This window comes from Centruroides sculpturatus, unplaced genomic scaffold, assembly GCF_000671375.1.
Source record: "Centruroides sculpturatus isolate CEXI.00-Female unplaced genomic scaffold, Cexi_2.0 scaffold1722, whole genome shotgun sequence".
Taxonomy (NCBI): domain Eukaryota; kingdom Metazoa; phylum Arthropoda; class Arachnida; order Scorpiones; family Buthidae; genus Centruroides; species Centruroides sculpturatus.
The window spans coordinates 86,292-92,291 of record NW_019385876.1 but is presented as its reverse complement, the minus strand read 5'-3'; the positions used below and the strand labels follow the sequence as shown (position 1 = coordinate 92,291).

Sequence of the window (6,000 nt, the reverse complement as noted above, 5' to 3'; positions counted from 1 at the left end):
AATAAATAAATTTATTTGATAGAAAAATCGTAAATACACTAAAGCTTAACTTTTAAATGTTTTATAAAAAAACTGAAAGGGAAAATAGTAATAAAATGAATATACTGTACTAAGAAACTATTAGCTATCACCATTCTTAAGTACTTCTTTTCGTCAATGGATTCTTGCTTTTTCTTTATAAGAATAAAGAAATTGTTCGCTAATCTAAAGGAACTATTTGACAAATTTATTGAAAGAAATTAAATAAGAATTGATATATTCAGGGCTGTGGAGTCGCGTAAAAATCTACCAACTCCGACTCCGACTTTTCCTTACCAATCCGACTCCGACTCCGACTCCGGCTAAAACACCAAAACTCCACGACTCCAACTCCGACTCCACAATCCTGCCAGGGCTGTGGAGTCGAGTAAAAATCTACCGACTCCAACTCCGACTCCGACTTTTCCTTACCAATCCGACTCCGACTCCGACTCCGGCTAAAACACCAAAACTCCACGACTCCAACTCCGACTCCACAATCCTGCCAGGGCTGTGGAGTCGAGTAAAAATCTACCGACTCCAACTCCGACTCCGACTTTTCCTTACCAATCCGACTCCGACTCCGACTCCGGCTAAAACACCAAAACTCCACGACTCCGACTCCGACTCCGACTCCGACTCCACAGCCCTGATTTTATTTAAAATTATAGTAAAAATTGTTGACTATTTAAATCTGTGCTTGTATAAATCAAACAAGTGCCTTTAAGATTTTTCATATATGGTATTTGCACTAACAATTTAACAATATTTGTTTAAATAATAGACTAAATATTAAAAAAACATTAAATAAATATTTTATCTTATACACAGGGTCATCAAAAGCTTGGTACGGGAACAGGGATAAATCGGGCCCTGATTTCTATCCCTATTAAACTAGACAAGAAGCGTATTATAGTAGAGAATTCAGTTAAATTTTTTCCTGTGCATATATTGTCGTCAATAAGATTTATTTACTTTTAAAAATTATTATTATTTTTTCAATACCAGTAACATTATTTGTCAATGAATGTAAATATATCATGAATGTTCGATTCAGCTAAGCATAGTTTGGACATAAGATTAATTAAATACACAAAAAGTTTGTTCGATTTAACTTATTTTACAATAGAATTTTTAAATATTTTATTATGCTTAATCATAGTATTTTTTGTATTTTCAATTGAAATTAATGAAACGGAAGTCATTGAAAAAACTTGTATTCATTAAACAGTTTTGTTTAAAGAAACTATTTTAGGTCTTAAGCTCGGCCATCTGGCCTAAAATAGTTACTAAAATCAGTGACAGCCTACAGATCTAAGGAACTCGTGATCGAATCCTGATCCCCAGAACGCTAGACTGTCTGTTTGTTTGTTTAGTTATGGCAACGCAACACTTGGGCGATCTTCCTAGGGGGTGCCTTTCGGGAGGTCTTTTTAAGGGGAACCGGCCCCTATTTAGGAGTTACAGACGTGGAGAACCCGGAAAACTGCACGTGGCCAGCCAGTCCGAGCGAGGCGCGAACCCACGACCGTACTCCCAGTTTTCAGGGAACGAAGACCGCTTTGGCCACTGGTGGGCTGGTACACTGTCACCTTGACCTTTTGGCCATCTGGCCGTCTAAATGTTCCCATACCGGGAATCGAACCCGAGCCTTCTGGGTGAAAGCCAGATATTCTAACCACTAGACCACGTGGGATAGCCCTTTAGGCACTAACAAGTAAGAAGGCCATTTTAACAAGCTCATTATAGATTTGGCCAGGCCCACAGGAAACCAGGTGATGAGGGATGGAGCCCCACATATCCGAAAAAATTTTGGGTTTTTTTTTCGCCCCATCCGGATGCGATCACGACATATCCGAATGGGGGTGGTCCGTCTGGATATGTCAGGCGCAGTCCCCCAGTACCCGGCTGCCCCATTGTGGGCCTGGCCGAACTCATAATGGGCTTACTAAAAGAGACCCTCTTAGTGCCCACAGGGTGGAAAGAGTTTAAAAAAGTGTCTAAAGGACGAAGAGTTAAGAAAAAGTATTTTTACATTTAATCTAATGTATTTTAATTACAGCTTTACGCTTTGTTAACATCTAATTTATATTAATAATAAAATAATATATACTTTTTGTTTGTCTCAAATTAAAATAAATAAATATTCAATCATTATTTACATTTCTCCGATTGGCGTCACTAAGGTAACGATTCGTCTATTTCGGAATCTATTATTCTTTTCGTTCGTGTGTCGTCTTCTCCGAAAGACGTAGATTAAAGTATTAATTAAGAATTTTGGTGCAAATTATTCAGATCGATAAAGAAATCTAATTAAAGGAAGTAAGTTACAATTATATGGCAAAATTACATAGATTTATTCTTATAAAGTTACCGTTATATGCGTTTGACTGGAAAATTATTATCCTGTAATTATTACTAGGAAATTATGTTTCTACGACAAAAATTTTATGCATTAGATTTATGTAATTGAAATAATTCCTTTCTGCGATGCTTAATAAAAACATCAATTAAGTTATAATAGATCCTTATGTTTGTTTAATATTATTACATCATACATATTCCCTTAATCTCATAATTACCCTTCAGACTTGTATATTTATTGTTAAATGAATCAAAACAGATCAAGATCTACAGATAAGAATCTATGATGAAATATATATGCTCTCAATAATTTTTGGATAATTTACAATGGTATATGTATATAATTCAAAAATTGCTAATTATATATAACTTTTGTAAAAATATATAATATTTTATACAATAATTTTAAATTCTGTTAATATTTAGATCTATTAATCAGCATTCATAAATAAAAACAATATGGAAATTAAATTGTAATAATGTTATATAAATATTTTATCTTTGATTTTAAAACTAAATTTTAAGTATTCTGCCAGCTTGTAAATGTTTTTATTTAGATTTGAAATTTTAACATTTAAGAGCCATTCATTAATTATGTGTACAGTTTTCAAACATTTTTGACTCTTCCATCTCTGCCATGCACAATGATGTACTTTTTGTGAACCCCCTTTTAATTATGTGTACGATAGTTCATGGATCCCGACATTGAAGAAATAGCTTATGGTTCTGCAAGTATATTCTAACAAATAATTTATTTACATGACTAGAAAGTAGGCTTGCAAGAACAAATTCATAAGCCACTGATACCACTAAAAAAATGTATGTATACAATGCCTTGATTCCTCCTTCATTGTATATAGTAATGTACTTTTTGCAATCCCCTCTTCCTTAAATTGTATGTGTAATTAATGGATGGCCTCTTTAATAGAAGTACAGAGTTGGGTAGAATATTAATAAATATAAATTTACATGTAATATAATTTTAAAATTAAGAATAATTATTTTATTTCTTGAGATTTAAAACTGTTTAAAATTAGGTTGCATATAAATATATGTATGTATGTTATATGAAACTTTAACTTTAAAACTTACTTCACAATTGCATTAGGGTGTTGATTACATCACTTGTTTACTAATGTTAAATGCATTTAAGACTATTATATATTGTGTTTAAATTGTATATTGAGTCAAGTTATTCAAAATATGCAATGTGAAAATAATTTATAAATAGTTTTACTAGATTAAAGTAGATAAAATAGCACTGCTTCATTCATACTTACTTCTTGAAGAAATGGAACTTTCATAATAAATTACTAACGATTTGAGATTCATAAGAAGTTTCTTTAAATTGTTTTTACAATGAAATTTAGTAAGGATATTTTTATTATTTGTTCATAAAATATAATTAATTGAACACAAAATATATTCTAAATGAAATATAAAAGAAAATTATGTTTTTCAGTGACACTAATGTGACTGATGTAAATGAAAGATTAAAAAGAATTGGAAAGACTTCTAAATAGTAATTTATTTAAAATGTACATTTAATGTTAATACAAAAATGAATGTAGGTTCAAGCATAGTTTTAAGTACAATTACAGTAGAGCGTTGATTTTCCGAAAGTCAATCATCCGAAACGTCAATCATCCGAAAGAATTCCAGTCGGCAAATTTAAATTTTCGCCTGTACTGTGGCGCTTCAATCTTTGGCTATGTCTTGGGCTACTCAAATATTTTTCGTTTTTGATACTAAATTAACATCTGAAGTATAATTTTTTATTATTTTTATATTTTTCAATATATTTATTTTGTTTGTACAAAATAAAAAAATAATTTTTAACGATACAATAGTCTTTGTTAGGCTTAACATTGACGAAAATTCAACGCAAAGCGACACGCAATGGATAAAAATTTCGACATTGGATTCGTTAAACTATTTTTTCGTACGTAAATCAGTTATCCGAAATATCAGTTATCCAGACAACCCCAGTCCCCAATTGATTCGGAAAATCGACGCTCTACTGTAATATAACTCATGTTTTCAAACTCTGATTAGTATAGTACAGTACATATATTTGCTCATGACATTCAGATAATAAGCAATAGTGATTTGAAAAACTTCTTAAACAATAAAAGAGGGCACTTAACATTTTTAAAGTTTAGGCACATACTATCAATATATCAATGTTATATTTGAGATTAGTACAACTGCTTTGCAAGCAGTTGCATTATTCTGAATTTATGTTTATGCAAGGTTATGTAAATTATATTGAATACAAGGAATATAGGCCATTGATAATTATAGGGACAGGTAGAAATATGAAGTCAGTTGTATGATCAGATATGCATAGATATTGACAACTGTATTTTACAAGCAACTGTTTCCATTCTGAAGTATTCCATTCTGTAATAATGAAAATGTGTGCTTAAAAATTACAACACTGTATCATCTTTTAGTATAAAAATAAAAATAAAAGATTTTTCTAATCACTATTACTTTTTATCTGCATATCATAGGTATCGTACATAAGATAATTATGTATGCATCTATTATTTACATAAAATTTGAAAATATATAAATTTAGATTAGTCATCCTTAAAACTATACTTATACCAAAATATATTATTTTGATAGAGATTCCTTGAAAGTGTTTCAGTATTAAATAATGACTCCTATCATTTCTTGTACAGTAGGATAATGATTATTTATCAAATTTAGTTTTAATTGAAAAACTAAATTTTTAATATATTTGTAATGAAGCTTATCTCTTGTGTAGTTAAATGATTAAAATAGAGTTTCTGCAAGTTCAGATTTTTAAAAATTAAAGTATTTCTTAATCTAATAATTAAATAATCCAAAAATTAAAATTAATAATGTATGTCAATTCGTTTTTTGTTAATAACCAAATAATAATACTGGATATTTTGAACTAGAACTTAGCAATTAATGCAAGTAATTTGGACTATCTTGTCTTTTTTTTTTTTTAGTGTTAAATTCTTTTAATACTGTTACTGTATAAAATGCATTTATTCCATTTTACAGTAATTAAAATTGTAATTTCTTTGTTTATATGTCATTTTAAGATAAGCATTATCAATATATTGATATATTTGTCTTACATAAATTTGGTTGATGGCCAGATAGTGGAGAGATATGTGTGCCTCTCTGAAGATTTGTATTCAAGTTTAAGTCATATCATAAGAATTTTTTGTAAGCAGTATAGCTCTTAAAAATGTCTTAAAAACCAAAGCCAACCACTACCATATGCTATCAGGCTAATTAACACTATAATATTAATAAATTACCAAACAATTTGATACTAGAGGGATGCATTAGGCACCATTTCTTAATAAATTTAATAATTATAATTTTAATTAGATTTACTGGAAGAAAAGAATTGGCCTGATTAACTAGCCTGACAGCATACGACAGTGGTTGGCTTTGGTAATACAATGTATCTGATTTTAGTAGAGTTGTTTGTCTTAAAAGCTCTTGAAAAGGCTTGAAAAAATTAGTTTATATATTCATGAGTATCTACAGAAAATTTTCCAGGAGGGCAAAGCTTGGAGATATAATTATGTCAATAATTTGGGATTTTTTAAAGATGGAGAAGAAATT

General features: G+C 30.1%; 1 protein-coding gene and 1 non-coding gene across 2 annotated transcripts in view; one reads left to right on the top strand and one right to left on the bottom strand.

Annotated features, from left to right (window-relative positions):
* Positions 1-1,642: 1,642 nt before the first annotated feature.
* Trnae-uuc lies at positions 1,643-1,714 on the bottom strand. Its single transcript has one exon. It is a non-coding gene; the product is annotated as a tRNA-Glu (tRNA).
* Positions 1,715-2,191: 477 nt separating this feature from the next.
* LOC111642690 (methylmalonic aciduria and homocystinuria type D homolog, mitochondrial-like) overlaps positions 2,192-6,000 on the top strand; it is a 62,240-nt gene continuing 58,431 nt past the window's right edge. Inside the window, exon 1 of the mRNA XM_023389069.1 lies at positions 2,192-2,340. The gene's annotated coding sequence lies outside the window, so the exon portion shown is untranslated. The remainder of the gene's footprint in view (positions 2,341-6,000) is intronic.